General features: G+C 34.8%; 1 protein-coding gene across 5 annotated transcripts in view; it reads left to right on the top strand.

Annotated features, from left to right (window-relative positions):
- CCSER1 (coiled-coil serine rich protein 1) overlaps positions 1–19073 on the top strand; it is a 1296004-nt gene that overhangs the window by 150240 nt on the left and 1126691 nt on the right. The gene's annotated exons all lie outside the window — the stretch shown is intronic.

The raw sequence follows: 19073 nt of genomic DNA, 5'->3' as shown, positions 1-19073 counted from the left end.
CACTCTAAAAAATGTCCTTTTATATTCTGCCATTATGCCAGTGCCACCCATTGACTCTTCAGGGATCCTACGTCTGCTTGACGTTTTACAGTTGCCCATCCACACAGGATGAGGAGCTTTTGGGGTCAAGGCAAAATGCCCATCCAAAGCTTTGACACATTCTGAGTAACAGATTCCAGATTTCTGGTTCAAATTGCACGAGCCCGCTGGTGAAGGGTAAGGTAGCATGTCTACAGGGGAGTCGTTTCTGAGCTTGCACTTGAGGGCTGTGGTGTCTTAGAGGCATGTGTGTGATGCTCATTCGCAGTGGAAGATAAAGCCAGGGTGGGAAATTGATGAGTGGACTGCAAGAGGTCTAGGGGGCCTCAGGTCTTACAAATATTGAGGTGGGATTGCCTTTTGGAGTTCTCTTGTTCATTTCCTCACAGATGTATGCTTTTCCAGCAGTGTTTTTGATTCCTGGTATTTAACAGTGCTTCTTTGAAACGATATGTCTACCTGTGTACCTGCTTACCTACTTACCTATATCCCCTGTTCATGGATATGTGTGAAAAATGCTCAAAACTAAATTACTCATGTATTTTATCTCTGTGTATTTTAGATGATTTGGTTTCAAATGTAAATAGGTCATCCAGTTTTGACAATTGTATTGTGAAGAAGTCTTAAGTTACTGAGGTAACATTGAGTGATAGCCAAAACATTTCCTTGAAGTTAGAAGTTCTAACGATTAGATTAGGTTTGGCCATATCTTAATATTGGGCAAATCAGTAACTGCAAAACAACAAATGATAGTGGGATTTTTGTTTCTATCATACAATAGAATTTTGTGTATTTATGTTTTCACATAGAGAATGGTGTTAAATTTCATCTTTTGGTGCATTGAAAATATTGTATTACTATTGCAGTTGCTATTGTTTCAGTGCAAGAACATGTTAAAAAAGATTTTGAGTTGATGCAGAATTAAAAATCATGGATAACTACTTATTATGAAACATTTCTCTTCACGAAATTCTTGTTTTTCCTTCGTAAGATGTATTTATGTTAATAATTATGCAGTATGCATTGGACTTGCCCAGAGTTGGGCCTTTTACATATTCTTTGTAGCTCATGATTTTCATACTATATTTCAGTAATTCTCTTTGTAACATCACAAATTATTCTTCCCAATCCACAATCAAGATTTAATATTTAAAATGTCAGAACACAGAAATGCAGTTTTGTTCTTTCATTTGAGGCTTTTTATACTTTTCAAAAAGTGTCCCTGCAGTGGTACAGCTCTTCCACTAGATGGCAAAATTACATCATTGCCATGGTTGGGGAAAGGCTATCCTTGATAGAATAGAAACTCCATTAAAATATTGTACATGTTCACTGGATTTACAGATAACACTTGTTAAAATAAATACTGGTGATTGAATTTCTATATGAAACCTATCAAAATTGTTTTATGGCTTTACTTTTTTTTTTTTTTGATCTCACAACTACTATCTCATCCTTTAATTTTACAGTGTAATCATGGATTTAAAATGTGTAAAATATGTTGTTTAACTCATAGCAAAGAAGGCAAATGTTAGGACTCTTTAGGTAATCTTAGCTATATGTGAAACGAGTGGCCTTTTTTGGAAATTATAGCTTTATGTGTGACCGTGACACATTTTCTGTATTCCTCTTCTAAAATAATTCAAGCAAATGTATATATGTAGGAAAACATTCATGTTCAGTTATTCTTTACTCTTGGAGAAATAATAATAGTAACATGTATTTTCTATATTTATTTGGACCAAAGTACTTCTCTTAATGCTTCATGTGTTTTATCACATCCAGTCCTCCCAATACTATCCACCAAATGATATTGTTATTATTATTATTATTTTTTAAATGTTTATTTATTTTTGGGAAAGAGAGAGGGAGAGAGAGAGAGAGAGAGACAGAGCACAAGTGGGGGAGGGTCAGGGAGAATGGGAGACACAGAATCTGAAATAGGCTCCAGGCTCAGCTGTGAGCACAGAGCCCGACGTGGGGCTCAAACTGATGAACCACAAGATCATGACCTGACCCAAGGTTTGTTGGTTGCTTAACCCACTGAGCCACCCAGACACCCCCAAGTGATACTATTATTAATCACATTTTGTAAAGGAAAATAGAACTCTAAGAAGACAAGCAGTTTACCTCAAAATACAGATAGTAGGTGGCAGAGATAGGATTCAGATTTGGATTCTACCTAACTTTAAATCTTAAATGCTTTGGGGAGAATGTAATAAGTTTAAAATTATTATTTATTTTTTGCATTATTTATTTGTAATGAAGTTAAACACAGTTAAGGCAGTCTGTGCTTGTTCTGGGTCTAGGCTATAATCTTCTGTAAGGGATACAAAAAAACCCCCACAATTTAATGCTGATTCTGTACTTAAAATGTGTACTTCTTGATATACTGATGAATGGTATCAGTGTCTTTACTGAAAGGTAACTCATGTAGAAAGGAACATTGTTGCAAAAAAAAGATGTTCATACTTAGAAGGAACTGGAGTATTTTGTCTAGTTGATGGGGATTTAAGTTTACCAGTAGGATATGGCTTGCTTTATTTATTAAGATGCTGAGAGTTTCTGAATGAACAAAGATATGCCCTAATAGGTTAGACCACAGTTCTAGTGATTTTGTATATTTTGGGGATATTTCAATCTGAAAGGGAAAGAGGAGGATGTATTAATTCTTTGAACCTCAGTGCCTCAGAAGAAATTGGAGTTGGTTTAAATTTATTACATGAAACCAGAATATATCTGGAAAAATTTGATAAGGATTCACATTTGTTAAATATTTTCAAACTGCTTTAAGTAAAGACTTTCCTTCATTTTCTCTATTATTTTCTTGATACCTTTCTTAGGATGGCCCACATATTTAAAAAAAATATTTTGTAGAAATAGGCCCTTTCTTTTTATGAACTTTTCTTCTAGACTGTGGTGTATAATTTTTTTAAATGTTTTATTTATTTTTGAGAGAGAAAGAGAGCAGGAGTGAGGGAGGGGCAGAGCAAGAGAGAGACACAGAATCTGAAGCAGGCTCCAGGCTCTGGGCTGTCAACACAGAGCACTATGCAGGGCTGGAACTCATAAGCAGTGAGATCATGACCTGAGCCAAAGTCAGACGCTCAAGCTACTGAGCCACCCAGGCTCCCCTAGACTGTGGTATATAAATGAATAAATTTAAGGATTTGTCATTGTTTCTCCAACAACTTCACACAGTAACATTTAACTCCATATGTAAGATCATCCTGCTCTATAAACAATTATTAATGTGAGGATAGATTCATATATAACGGACAACACAGAGGCTCTGACATCATTACAGGAAGGAAAGTGCTTGAGTGTATGAATAAGGATAAGCTATGATATATGATAGCAAATAACCTCCAAATCTTAGTGGCTTTATAATATGGATTTCTCACTCAGGCTACATGTTTATTGTAGAAGGTTCAGGAAGTTCCATTTAATGTCTCATTCTATGTCCAGGCTGTTGAACTATTGCAAATATTGCCTTTTACCATGGCAAAAAGATCTCTGGAGGTGCTCATCCCAGTAATAAATGCTCTGACCTGTAGAGACTCATTTCACCTTCTCTGACAAATTATTGACTAGATCTAATCACTTGGCCCCTACTTGCCACAAAAGTCTCCAGGAAGTAGTCTCTTGCTTGTGTCTAGAAGGTGTTGACCCTGATATATTTGGTGGGCACTAAGGACTATCATATTCTCAAAAGATTTAGTGTACATCAGTTCTTTTAATTAACTGAGAATTCCTGCTTGCCTCCTCCCTCCCTGTTAATGGACTCTGATTTATGACTCACACTGTGTTGGTCACTGTGCTCGAAAAAGATTAAGACCTCTTTGAAAGTTAAAGATTGATTTGTAATTACAAGTTCTGTTTTTTGGATGTGCTCTCTTCCTGACTTATAGTCCTTGAGCTATGTATCTAAATTAACTTGACTAAATTTCTGGGAACCTTAATGAATTTGGAAGTATTTATTTCTGTACATTAAAACGCTGGTTCAGAAAGTTGCATTGTCTTTAGATAACTTGGCAAATGCATCCACAACATTGTCCCGAACTGTTTGTGCTAAGGGATTCTGCCAGCATTCATTTATGGCTAGTTTTACTCTGATAGCATACTTTTTCTCATATGCAGTTTGGCATCCTGTTTGTTTTTGTAGGAACTGGGAATGGCAAAGTAAAAACAAAGCAAAAAATAATCTGTAGGACTTTTTTGGTAGAAGAACAGACCATATTTACCTTTGAGGGAAAAAATAGTTACTTGCAAATTATTAGCTTCTCATATCATATTTTAATTCTGGGCATGTTAAAATCCAGAGTTTAGATATTACTGACAATAGCTAAGCAATCTCAGACGAATTAAGCCCCATATTAACTAGCGAAACACTTAACTATGAATCCACTTTTTTTTGGGGGGGGGCAACTGTTCTTTCCTTTATTAGCTTATCCTTCATTCATTCATTTACTTATCTATTCTTTTACAGTTTCTTTAAATAAATATTTATTGAGAGCCTACTCTGAAGACACAAAGATGAAAGAGAGGCCTGGAAGATAGACTTCCAGATTAGGAGTCATTGACATGATCTTGTCAATGTAACAGATTTAATAATTCTGACTATTTTATAATTTACACTGTTAAGGGGATGTTTGATTTGGATTATGGCTCTTGATATCAAATGTTTAGAATACGTGAACTCCTGTGTCCCTAATTTATATAGAGTTTTGCTCGCATGCTCAATTGGCACTGTGAAATATGTATGTAATTTATGTCTTTGGCTAATTTCTACCACTGAGGCCCAGCTACCAATGCTGAACAGTGACTCTGAGAGGCACTTGGACAGTAAAGAATAAAGTACATTAATGTTCAAGGAATCCATTTCCAAACACCCCACCTTTACCATACATCAGGAAAATGAACTCTACTGGCGTTTTGGTATATGTACTTTCACACTTCCATTCTGTGGCATAAAGGTTGTTGAAGCTCAAAATTAAGAGCAAAGAAAAGCTGATAATTAAAATATCTAATTTTATAAATGTTTCCTCCTAATCCTGAAATTCTAAATGGAACTTTAAAGTACAAAACAAATGTTACTGGCATTTGGAGAGTTAAAATAATGATCTCAGCTTTTGGTTTAACTAATTGTCAGTGGAATTAAAGGTAATATCATGGAATGCTACAAGGACATTTAATGAGAAAAGGGAACCATTAGTATTTGTAAGGAAATGGAGCCACACAAATCATTCTTCTCAATCCTTGTAAGCTTTAAGAAGGAAAATCACAAGTATCACTCATTAAGTTACATTTGTTGATAACTAGTATATTAATTTTAGATTAATGGCTCTAATCTATAATGCCTTTATTGATTTTTCTAGTTACTAATGATTCTTTTCCTATCAATGCCCTTCTAAGTTGTATCACATATATGGCACCCACTACTTAGTTATTTGAATAGGTCTCATTTTACCTATTAGACTTCATTCGCTTAAATGGAAGAAACTGGTACACTTGGTGGCTCAGTTGGGTAAGTGTCCGACTTCGGCTTAGGTCATGATCTCACGGTTCCTTAGTTTGAGTCCTGTGTCGGGCTCTGTGCTGACAGCTCAGAGCCTGGAGCCTGCTTCGGATTCTGTGTCTTCCTCTTTGCTCCTCCCCGACTCATACTCTATTTCTGTCTCTCAAAAATAAACGTTAAAAACAATTTTAAATGGAAGAAGCTTTTTACATTATCAGCATTTCTTACAGCATTTAGTATAATGCCTGGTACATAATAAATATGTGTGAAATAAAGGTATAAATGCTGACTAGGTTGTGACATATGCTTATATAGAAATGAATTAAAAAGCCTTTAGTACAGTCATTTTATGTGGTTTGCTTATGCACATTTTTTTGGCATTTTAATTTATTATACAAATGTACAGATGTCTTTATGATGCACTGTTTGATATAGCTCTGGTTTTTTATATCATACCAATTGTGACATTGTTCCAGTAGAAACATAATTCATTTTACGATGGTCAGACTTATGGAATGGTTTCCGGGATCACATCAGTACAATAGTTATGGACTGGCTATACAGAGAGAAAAGAAGCAGTCAATTATTGGCAATATTTTTTGAAGCACGAATTAAAAAATATGGTCAAATCTGCCCAAGGTGATATTTTAAAACTCCCTGCATGTTTTATCTAGTCCAATTCACTTCATTTCTTATAAACTTGCAGATTCAGAAATTCCTTTATAAAAGCAGATTGGATAAAATATTCCAAAAAAGCAGAATTGGATAAAATATTCCATTCATTTTTTTATGTCTAGCTTTGGGGATGAGTCATTTTCATTTAGAAGCTGGCACAATTTATATGTTTGGGGCACAAAATTATGAATAGCTTATTCATAGAGTTACTTCATCTAAAATGACTTGAGTCATTTTGAGTAAATAAATAAAATTGCAGTATCATAATTATTAACATTTCTTTTCATGCAGTTCACATTAGAGGTACATAGCACTTAATTTTTTTCCTTTGCAAATTTTCCCCTAATGTGAATGTCTTAGTCTATTAGGGCCGCTATAGCAAAATATCCCAAATTGGGTAGCTTGTAAATGACAGAAATTTATTTCTTATAGCTCTGGAGGCTTGGAAGTCCAAGATAAAGATGCCAGCATTGTTTCTGGTTTATAACTAGCAACTTCTTGATGTGTTGTACATGGTGGAAGGGACCAGGGAGCTCTCTGGAGTCTCTTCTTTTTTTTTTACATTTATTTATTTTTGAGAGAGCACAAGTAGGGGAGGGGCAGAGAGAGAATGAGACACAAAATTCGAAGCAGGCTCCTGGCTCTGAGCTGCCAGCACACAGCCCTACGCAAGGCTCGAACTCACAAACCATGAGATCATGACCTGAGCTGAACTTGGACACTTAACCGACTGAGCCACCCAGGCGCCCCTGGAGTCTCTTTTATATACACAATAATGAAATTCAGGAAAGTTCTACCCTTATGACTTAAGCACCTCCCATACCATGTCCAAATACTATCATTTCAACATACAAGTTTTAAGGGGACAGAAACATTCAGAACATAGCAATAAAAAATCATATTGTAACAGTAGCAGTATTAAATAATATATATTAAATGCTTTATTAAGAACAGCACATATTTCTATTATTAAAACAATAGAGGACAGTAGTAGAAGGCAATTAAAGATTCTTTTATTTAACCATACTACATCTAGGATAATCATAAAGCAGCTTGTATACCTTCTAAAAATAAGAAATTAGAAAATTAAGTTTACTTTTTATTCTTGGGGTTAGAATGCAAAAATGACCATTTTATTTTTAATTGGATCAAATTATATCAATTTTCTGTGAGATGAAAAAACTCTTTTATGCCTTATTTAGGTAACCCCATGGGCTGGCACAGTTTTTATAGCATGACAGAGAATATTTATTGATTCAGAATCCATGACAAATCTCTGGCCATCTGAACAGCTGCACAATCTGTAACACAGAATTGACCTTGTGTAAAATAACTACATTTTCTGAGGGAATAGTCATTGGAATTTGAAGCTTTTACATTATTCTAGTTAAAGAATAAAGAAAAATGTATTTTTCGTCGTTATTCTATTTTAAAATTTAAATTTAAATGTGACTATTAATTTTAGTAAAATAAATAAAACAAATTCTGACTTCCAAGGTCAAGAAATATGTTATTATAGTAGAAATATGCCTAATACTAGGCATTATGGTCAGTTTACATACAAAATAAATACTTTAACATATTAATATTATGTTGAAATTTCAAATTAATTTAAAAATTGAGACAAATTTTTAAAATTGTCTCAGAAACCATATTTGCAGAAACCATATTTGCAGGATACAAAGGTGTGATTTTTCAAATGAGTTGCACATATATATTTTACACTTTTGCTCTGTGATGATGTCTTTGTTGAAATTCATCACTTGTAAATTAGAGTGGCTGTCATTCTTATCACTTTTATAATTTAATTCAGTGATCATTTCACTTCACTGCCACATTTTGCTCTAAAATGCCTTCTTTGTTTATATCTTTTATTGTTCTTAGCTTGTTTTATCCAAGCTGAAACAATTTATTATTTTTTTTAGCTTTGTCTCTTATGCTCTTTATTGTATACATTTGTAATTACTTTATAAAGTTATGATTTTAATATTCAGTAGTTGTCTTTAGTACTACCCAATGTTTAGTGAATGTGCCAGTGAGAAACCCAAATAATTTTTTTTGTCCAGAGGGACTCACATGAATCAGAGCTTTAATCAGACATCTAGGGGCACAGGTGAAGCAGGTAGAGATCTGAATACCTTCCCAGCTTCCCATGTCCTTCCTTTCTTTATCTGGTGGGTCCTGGCTCAGATTTTTGGATGAGATTTGAAGTGGTAGGTGTGTATGATCACCTCATTTACACAGAAAGAGCCATCTCAGTACAAAACATCTCCATTTTTTTCCCCCTTTGAATACAGTCACCATGCTGTACATTACATCCTCAGAACTTATTTATCTTTATGACTGGAAGTTTTTACCATTTGACCATACAAAACCTCTCGTTTTCATATTCAGATGTGTAGAATACATAGAAATTTTCCATGGAGCCATATTCCATAAATCTCTGTATTCTAGCTTTATTTTTCATAAGCAACCTAGATAATTAGACATATTCTGTTAAAAGCAGTCCATAGATAAGCTGCCCTACTAGTGAAACCACTTAGTTTGCCAGTTTGTTTGCTAGGAGGTCTGTTATCAGTGTGTTTACAAGGAAATTCTATTGAGTCAGCTGCCTTCTTCCTTGACAGAAAGCATACTCCCATTTCCTCCTATAACGGGAAAGTGGATCACAGACCCGCAGCTTAACTCAAGCACTGAGTATGAACTTTATTGTTATTTTTTGAGTATGAACTTTAAATGCTGTCCTCAAACTATCCATCCTGTTTTTGGCACTCCCAATACATTTGTATTTTTACCTGTCAGTCCTTCATTTCCTTTGATCTTAGACATTATGGTCATTCTTTCAAAGCAGTCTTCTCTACTAGTCTTCTTGAGTTCTGATCCTCATCTCCTGTAGAATAGCACTTCCTAGCGCTTTTCCCCTCTGGTTTCTTCTCTAGTTCTTCATTACTGTCAGTGTACAGTATGATCAAGATTCTGTCCTTGAAGAAAGCAAAATAGTTTTTTTCTATGCCCTGCTTAATCCAGAAGTTCTCCATCCTGGCCCTCTTTTTCCTTACAAGTCAACAAGTTCTTAAAGAATAGCCTTTTCTTGGCATATTAATTTTCTCAACTGCCCATGAACTCTTCAGTTGCATATAGTTTAGCTCCTGTAATATACAGGATGTTTCTCAACTTTGCAACTATTGACATTTTGTCCTGGATAGTTCTTTGTTTGGGTACAGGGGTGTCTTGTGCAGTATATGTTTAATAGAATCTCTGACTCCTACCCATTAAATGCCGGTAGAACCCTCAAGTTTTAATAACTAAAAATATCTCCAGGCATTGCCAAATATGCCTTTGCAGGCAAAAATCACCCCGGGTTGAGTACTACTCTAAAGTCATCAGTGACTTTACCAATTTTCATATTCTTTTTTTTTTTTTTTAAATCTTCATCATTAACTTCTCTCAAGTTCTTACACTATTGAAGACTTCATCTATCTATCTATCTATATATCACTTCCTTTTTTTATTTTTTTAATGCTTATTTATTTTTGAGACAGAGAGAGACAGACCATGAACGGGGGAGGGTCAGAGAGAGAGGGAGACACAGAATCTGAAGCAGGCTCTAGGCTCTGAACTGTCAGCACAGAGCCCGACGCAGGGCTTGAACTCACGGACTGCGAGATCATGACCTGAGCTGAAGTAGGATGCTTAACTGACTGAGCCACCCAGGCGCCCCTATATATCTATCACTTCCTCTCTTTTTCTCCTTTTTTTCTCCTTACAGTCTCCTTAGCAGGCTGCTTCTTCATATCTACATTTTAGACACAGCTATTACTTGCATTTGGCCCATCATGCTCTTGCCTTTATTTTTCACCTGTCCTATCTGAAAACTTAAGATATAGGTGAAGTCATTTGTAGATTCTAAACAAAAGGCTGGGAATCTCTATTATATCAGAAATCTGACAACATCAGTCAACACCGAAAAAAAACAATATATTGGAATTATGGAAATAGAATGAAGGCTTATGAAAGCTCTCTTTCCATAAGGAGAATAGCAGAAACTCTGAGGACTGAAACTTTGGAGTAGATGTAGAGAAATATGCAGTGAATTGGTATTTGCCCTAATAGTTAATGGCTCCTCTTCCTTTGTTCTCTGCTATTTATATTACTGTCCTGTTTTTATAGACATATAGTTCAGCCTCCTTTTAAGATATTCCAGTAATTCTCAATCTCCCTTCTGTTTCTAAAGCCACATTGGATAAACAGCAATTACATCACTTAAAATAGGACCTCCTCATTAGAGACAGTGTAATACACTGCGATAATAAATTCTACCTTCATGGCTATCCCCCACCACTACACTTTTTTGTTTTTGTTTTCCATGTTTTTTTTTTAAGTTCTTACTTCCAGTTAGTTAACATATAGTGTTATATTAGTTTCAAGTGTAAATATAGTGATTCAACAAGTCCATACATTACCCATTGCTCATCATAACAAATGCACTCCTTGATCCCCATCACCTGTTTAACAATCCTTCCATCTATCTCTCCTCTGGTAACTATCAATTGTTCTCTCTAACTAAGGCTGTGTTTCTTGATTTCTGTCTCTCTCTCTCTCTCTCTCTCTGTCTCTCTCTCTCTCTCTCTCTCTGTCTCTCTCTCCTTTTCCCAGTTTGCTCATTTGTTTTGTTTTTTTAAATTCCATATATGAGTCAAATCATATGGTATTTGTCTTTCTCTGACTGACTTATTTTCCTTAACATTATACCCTCTACCTCCATCCATCTTGTTGCAAATGGCAACTTTCATTCTTTTTTATCAAGTTATCTACTTCATTCCTTTTTATCCACATCTTCTTTACCCATTATTTAGTCAATGGACACTTGGGCTGTTTCCGTATCTTGGCTACTAAATAATTCTGCTATAAATGTTGAGGTGCATGTATCACTTTGAATTAGTGTTTTTGTATTTTTTGGGTAAATACCCATAGTGCAATTGCTGGATTGTAGGATAGTTCTATTTTTAACTTTTGAGGGACCTCCATAGTGTTTTCCCCAGTGGCTGTACCAGTTTGCATTCCCACCAATAATGCAAGAGGGTTTCTTTTTCTCTACATCCTCACCAACACCTGTTTTGTGTGTGTGTGTGTGTGTGTGTGTGTGTGTGTGTGTGTGTGGTTGATTTTAGCCATTCTGACAGGTGTGAAGTGATATCTCATTGTAGTTTTGATTTGCATTTCCCCAATGATAGGCGATCATGAAAATCTTTTCATGTCTGTTGGCCATCTCTGTGTCTTCTTTGGAGAAATGTTTGTTCATGTCTTCTGCCTAATTTTTTAATTGGATTATTTGTTTGTTGAGTTTTATAAGTTCTTTTAAGTTTTTTTGGAGACCAACCCTTTATCTGATATGTCTTTTGCAAATATCTTCTCCCATTCAGAAGATTGCCTTTTAGTTTTTTATTTATTTTTTTAATTTTTTTTTTTATTATTTTTGAGAGAGAGACACACACAGAGCACAAGTGGGGGGAGAGGCAGAGAGAGAGGGAGACACAGAATCTGAAGCAGGCTGCAGGCTCTGTGCTGACAGTTGAGCCCAATGCAGGGCTTGAACTCATGAATTGTGATATCATGACCTGAACTGAAGTTGGACACTTAACTGACTGAGCCACCCAGGTGCCCTGCCTTTTAGTTTTATTGATTGTTTTCTTTGCTGTGCAGAACATTTTTATTTTGTTGTGGTCCCAATAGTTTATTTTTGCTTTTGTTTCCATTGCCTTAGAAGACAATATCTAGAAAACGGTTGCTACAACCAATGTCAAAGAAGTTACTACCTGTGTTCTCTTCTAGGATTTTTATGGTTGGTTGTAGGTCTTACATTTACATCTTTTATCCATTTTGAATTTATTTTTGTGTATGATGTAAGGAAGTGGTCTAGTTTTACTCTTTTGAATGTTGCTGTCCAGTTTTCCTTATACCATTTGTTGAAGATACTGTCCTTTTCCTATTGGATATTCTTTCCTGCTTTGTTGAAGATTAACTGACCATATACTTGAGGGTTTATTTCTGGGTTTTCTATTCTGTTCCATTGATTTATGTACCTATTTTTGTGCCACTACCATACTGTTTTGATTACTACAGCTTTGTAATATAACTTGAAGTCTAGAATTGTGATGCCTCTAGCTTTGTTTTTATTTTTCAAGATTGCTTTGGCTATTTTGGGTCTTTTGTGGGATTGAGCCCTGGGTCAAGGCCCATGTTGGTCTCTGTGCAGAGCATGGAGCCTGCTTGGGATTCTCTGTCTCTCTCTCTCTCTGTCTGTCTCTCTCTCCCTCCCCCTCTACTCTCCTGATCTCTCTCTCTCTAAGATAAAATTAAAAACAAAAAAATTAAAATAAAAAAATCAAGTTCTTTATATATTAATGTTTTATAAGAATAACCTTGTATTCACCTGGCTTCTCATTTGCTTATTTTTTGGAAATGCATGCATTTTTCAAAATCAATTTACATTACTTAGAAAAAATAATAGAGAAGAGCATTTAAAATTTCCATATTTTACTATAATTATGTTGCATTTTAATTAGACCATTTATTCTACCTACTTATTTCTTGACTAAGAAGTTAAGGAAAAAGTACCTACCTTTAAGATATTGTCTTAGCTATTTAAAAAGAATTTTAATTTGCATCTTTGTTTTCTCAAACAAAAAGTTTAACCATCATGGACATCTTTGTGGACCCTTATATTACTAATCACGTCATAATTTGATAATTTACTACTTAAAAAGTGTCTTCTGTTAAATTGCAAGATAATGTTTTCTAAAATAGTAATAGGTGATGACATCAAAGACCAAAATATTATGTTGAAGAAAATAGTGATTTATAGAGTACCTTATTTACTTTAAAACAAATTTTGAACTAGAGTGTCTTTTGTAAAAGTATTAGTCTATCCTATCATAATTTTAATATTTCTAAACTCTTGTGAGAGAAAACTGTAAAACACTGAAGTTTTTGCTCTTTCTTACTTCTTCATTGTTTTGGAAGAATACACCCACTACTAGGGTTTTTAGTTTGAATATTTAGACTACATGATTTGAATGGGAGGCAACCAGCTGTCAGATAATTCATGTCATGTATTAGGAACTAGTTGGGATGAGACAGTGTATCAGCATGCTGTTGCCTTCAGTAGATTTATGTTACAAAGAAATGCAGATACATTAATACAAGTAGTGATTTTCAATGAAAAGATCAGCCACCTAGCTATGGTTCATGAATCACAGTGATTCTCTTTCTTTTATTTTTTAATAATAATAACAGTACATGGAAACTATCGCTGAGCCAAGTGGCTACCAGAGTATGCTGATCTTAAAGATTTAACTTGACCCAGCAGTCCACTGGAAGTTGCTATAGCTGAGAAAAAAGAACTGAAGCAGAGATGCTAGGTCTACATTTAGAAAAAGAGAAAGGAACTGGTAATGCCTGCTTTTTTTCCAATAGCATTCATCTCTCTAGGAAGTCCTGCATAACAAAAGGGAGTTGGGACACCATTAAGTTTTATGAAGTGATAGTATGATTTCTTGAAGGGAACTTACTGTTCCACAGCTGGAAGCTGTTAGCTGGAAGCTGGAAGCTGTTAGCTAAAGCAGTTCAAAGGTAAAACTCTGTTGTTCAGTATATAGTTTGTTTTCTGTGTTTTGATTCAGTGCAGTGGGGTTGAACATAAAAGTGCTAAGGTCTTCAGCTTTTCATGATTCTCTCCCGGTTGTTATAAGTAGACATTTAGGTATTTTAAGGAAATCAGAACAATTGGCCCATACAAATGATTTTTACAGAAATTGGTTTTTGTTCTTATAAAACAACAATGTAAAATAAAGTGATTTCCCAATTTTGATAAAACTTTCTGTATTTACAGAAAAATAAGAATTCTCTCACAATTAAATAGCAAATTATTCTGGTTCAATAAGCAAGTGTATTTTAGTTAGCAATAGACAAAATCTTCTTTAAAAATTTTATTTCAAAAAAAACAAGATTGCATAATAAAATCACTGTAGAATTACTTGGGGTACAGCAGCCCAAATTAAAGAAAAACTCAGAAGATAATTATATTGAATGTACTTAAGAGTCAACCATTGTGAATTTTCAGTTGAGCTCAGTGCTATGGCTATGTATCCAGGACAAGTGTCAGGTATTCTTTTTGAAGGGGACGAGGATGACAAAGTGAGCAGGAAGAGGTGTCTTTATTTATGGCAGTGGAATTATGTGATATTAAAAAAAGAAAGTATTGCTTAAAAAAAAAGCCTAGATTTTCTGTGAGGGCCATGCAATTCTTACATTTAAAAGAATATGGGTTCCTTACTTGCAAAGACACCTACCTAAAATAGGTAAGAAATTGCTAGTTCTGGAATCCTGACTATTACAGATGTTAAATAATGTATCAAACAGTGAGCAGTCCACTAACAACTCTGAAAAATAGAAGTGACAGGATATAATTGGCTTTTAATTATTGGTGAGTTAGCATAAAGATTAAAGTAAGATTAATCCAAATTATTCAGTGAAGAATATTACAGACTATTTTGAGTCAGAAACTGGGCTAGTCATTACATGTGGAAAGAAATGTAAAACTTTTTTTCTTACTTTATAAGGTAATATATTTTTTTCTTCAAATCATCTCTTTTCACAAACTGCCATATCCACAAAATAGAACTTGTAAGAAGTAGAACTCAGAGAAGAAGAATGAATTGTCTTCCTCTCTGTTTTTTTCTTCTGCCTTCCTATTTTTTTTCTCATTTCTTAGCTTTAACTCGTTTCTCAAAATAACAATAAAACATGACCCAAATGAACACAGTTCAGGTGATATTAATAGTGTCAGATTCAGGAGAGCAGGTAAACAAGATATTATTTCTACTATTCCCTCATGTGAATCTTTTACTTAATAACAACAAAGAAAGATTCCCAAATTTACTTTGGAACTAGATAACATCATCACTTTGGTTACATCATGTCACTTTACATTTATTAAATACACTTTTTTTATTTTATAATAATTTTATATTTACAGGAAAGTTAGAAGAACTAATAAGAACTCCCACATGTACTTAAATTTTTTTTAACATTTATTTTTGAGAGAAAGAGAAAGAGAGACAGCATGAGTGTGGAGGAACAGAGAGAGAGAGGCAGACACAGAATCTGAAGCAGGCTCCAGGCTCTGAGCTGTCAGCACAGAGCCCAATGCGGGCCTCAAACCCATGAACTGCGAGATCATGACCTGAGCCGAAGTCAGTCACTGTGTAACCGAATGAGCCACCCAGGCGCACCCCCATATATACTTTATATAGATTTTTCGATTGTTGATCTTTAACACAAAATCTTTCTCTCTCTCTCTGCTTCTCTCACTGTGATACATACATACAAGTACATATTTATTTATATGGATTTATTTATCTTAAGCATGTGAGATTTAGTTGTATATATCATGATCCTTTACTCCTAAATACTTTATATGCATTATCTAAGAACAAAGGTATTCTTTTACATTACACTGTTAAGTATCAAAATCAGGAAATTTAATCTTGATACAATATGTTAATATTTAACATAAATCCATATTCAACTTTTTCTAATGTTTCAATTTTTTTTAAACCTAGGCTCCAATCCATAACCATGTGATATGTTTACTTATCATGTCTCCTTAGTTTCTCTTAATCTGAAAGCATTCCTCACTATTCTTTATCTCACCTGGCATTAACACTCATTATATTTATTTTGTAGAATGTTTTTTAAGTCATGTTGTTCTGGTATTTCACTGTTAAGCGATTTTTAGGAGGAAAACTACACGTGTGATATTGTTTTCTTAGTGGATCACATCAGGAGGTTCATAATGTCGGTTTGTTTCATTACTAGTGATGTTACCTTTGATAACTTTGGTAAACTTGGTTTACTAGGTTTTCACACTATAAAATTATTATTGTTCCCTTGTTAATTCATAAGTAATTTTTTGAAGAGATACTCTGAAGCTATGTAAATACATTTCTCCTCATCAACTTTTATCCAGATATTTGCACAATAGTAATTTTGTAACTCCATCATCCCTTCTATATTTATTAGTTGGCATTCTTCTGTAGGAAAGTCATTTCTCTTTTCCTATATTTAGATAAGTACGCATGTATGTACATGTATATGTATTACTTATCTAAACTGGATCATGGGTTCCTATTTTATTCAATGGATTATGATTCATTATCATCATTGTTTATTTTGATGCTTAAATGATTCCAGATTTGATCTGTGAGAGTCCCTTAGGTGTTCATGGATTTCTTTAAAGAATCAATTAATATTTAGTTTTTTTTTTTTTAATTTTAGAATGTAGGAGGATCAGAGAGAAAAGGGAGAAGGAAGAATCTTTAAAAATTTTTTTTAATTTTTTTTTATTTTTTTTATTTTTGAGAGTTTGGGGAAGGGGCAGAGAGAGAGGGAGACACAGAATCCACAGTAGGCTCCAGGATGTCAGCACAGAGCCCAATGAAGGGCTTGAACTAACGACTATGAGATCATGACCTGAGCCGTAGTCAGACAGTTAACCAACTGAGCCACCCAGTCACCCCATGAGAGACAATATTAATCAGCACAGAGCCACATGTGGGGCTTGATCTTACAACCCTGAAATCACAACCTGAGCCAAAAGCAAGAGTCGGATGCTCCGGGTGCCCAGTGGCTTAGTTGGTTAAGCTGACTCTTGATTTTAGCTCAGGTCATAATTGCACAGTCATGGGACTAAGCCCTGCATCAGGCTCTGTGCTGAACCTGGAGCCTGCCTGGGATTTTCTCTCTCCCTCTCTCTGCCCCACATGTGCTCCTTCCCTCTCTCTCTGTCTCTGTCTCAAAAAAAAAAAAAAAAAAAGAGAAAAAGTTGGACTCTCAACCCAACTGAGCCACCCAGGTGCCCCCAATTATCATTTATTAATTGACGTTTTATCTACTTGATTTTGTTAGGCCCTGAAGATTCAGCAAAAAGATTCAACAGTGCCTAGTACTAGAGGTACTGGGACTAACAAAGGCAGATAGATTAAATAAATTAGTAAATAAATTAGGGTAGAGTAGTGGTACAGATGAGACGGATAAATTCTTGCGTAGTCATAAAAGGTTTCATACATTAGGTAGTGTCTTAAAATAATAGTTACTGTAAAATTGTAATTTTTAAACATTAAAAATGTGACTTTTATACACATGTCAAAGATTTATTCAAATTAATTAGTGGGGAAACCAGTGAAAATTAAAGCCATTCAAACAATATTTGAGGAACAGGTTATTTATAGGAAGTTTAATAAAGAAATATTAGAATAAGATTGTGTGATTATAAAACTGGTTAATGTCTTGCAGGGCAATAAATTCATATTTGAGATTATCTTTTCTACAAAAACATATATTGGGCATAAATCTGCATATTAACAAGTAACTTCAGAGAGTCTGTGCCCTTGATTAACAGCAAATAACAAAATCAAAAGCAGAACAGTCCCCTTGAGAATTAAATAATCCTTCAGTATGACATTGACAAGTCATGCAATCATCCTCTTGGCCTTATTCCTAATATTTGGATATTTTTTTCTTAACATTGTTCTCTTAGATCTCAAATATTTTCCAAAGAGTACTTTAACATTAATATTGTATACTATTATAAACATATATCACTGTGTCATATTTATTATATAATAAGATTTTTATCTCAGAAAAAAGGCTGATCTTTTTTTTTTAAATTATGGACTCACTATTTACATTTGTTCAATATGAGATGTTAATTGTGTGTGCCTCCTTGAGCATAAAGTATTAAGCATTATAGAGAAATGTCATTAAGAAATGTAGGACTAGGGTGGGTGCCTGGGTGGCTCAGTCGATTGAGCAACTGACTTCGTCTCAGGTCATGATCTCACGGTTCGTGAGTTCCAGCCCTGAGTCAGACTCTGTGCTGACAGCTCAGAGCCTGGAGCCTGCTTTGGATTCTCCCTCTCTCTCTGTGTTCCTCCCCTGCTGGTGCTCTTTCTTTCTCTCTCAAAAATAAATAAAGATTTAAAAAAAAATTAAAAAAAAGAAATGTAGGACTAGGGATGCCTGGGTGGCTCACTCAGTTGAGTGACTCACGTCGGCTCGGGTCATGATCTCACAGTTCATGGGTTTGAGTCCCATGTCGGGCTCTGTGCTGACAGCTCAGAGCCTAGAGCCTGCTTCGGATTCTGTGTCTCCCTCTTTTTCTGCTCCTCCCCTGCTCATGTTCTGTCTCTCTCTCCCTCAAAAATAAATGAACATTAAAAGAAAAAAAATAAAAGAAACGTAGGACTAGATCTTTTAAAGACATTATTACTTGCTTTTTTGACCCTGAGGCTAGGAAACCAAGCCTGCCTCTCCATTAGATTTCACTTGTAATACCTATAAATTTGGTGCATTTCTTTCTTCTAAGGTCTCCAAAATTTGTTAAGGTCCTTCCAGAAAATAACTATATTGAAGAATATAGTTGTTTCCATGAGACTCAGATGATATTTTTTGAGAACCCAGTTTCTGTCTTACCCATATCCAGATCTCAAAGAGTTGCTCTCCTTTTCAGTGGGCACACAATTTTAATTAATTTGAGCTCCCAACTAGACAGACCACAATGATGAAAAACCCTAATAAATCATATTCTCTGTTTTCTTTTACCCAGTAGAGATTACATCTCCATCACCAACCCAATGGAGATGGCTAAATGATCAGATCATATATTAGATACTTCACAAGCAAAGATTTATTGATCATGTAAAATCACACTCACACATACACAAGTACTTCCTTGACCATGTGGTTAAAGCTGGTTTAGGTCCATTGTTTACTAGTCCCT

The sequence above is a fragment of the Felis catus genome, chromosome B1, assembly GCF_018350175.1.
Source record: "Felis catus isolate Fca126 chromosome B1, F.catus_Fca126_mat1.0, whole genome shotgun sequence".
NCBI classification, from domain to species: Eukaryota; Metazoa; Chordata; class Mammalia; order Carnivora; family Felidae; genus Felis; species Felis catus.
Note: the sequence above shows the minus strand (reverse complement) of the source record. Positions and strands in the feature narration are given on the sequence as shown.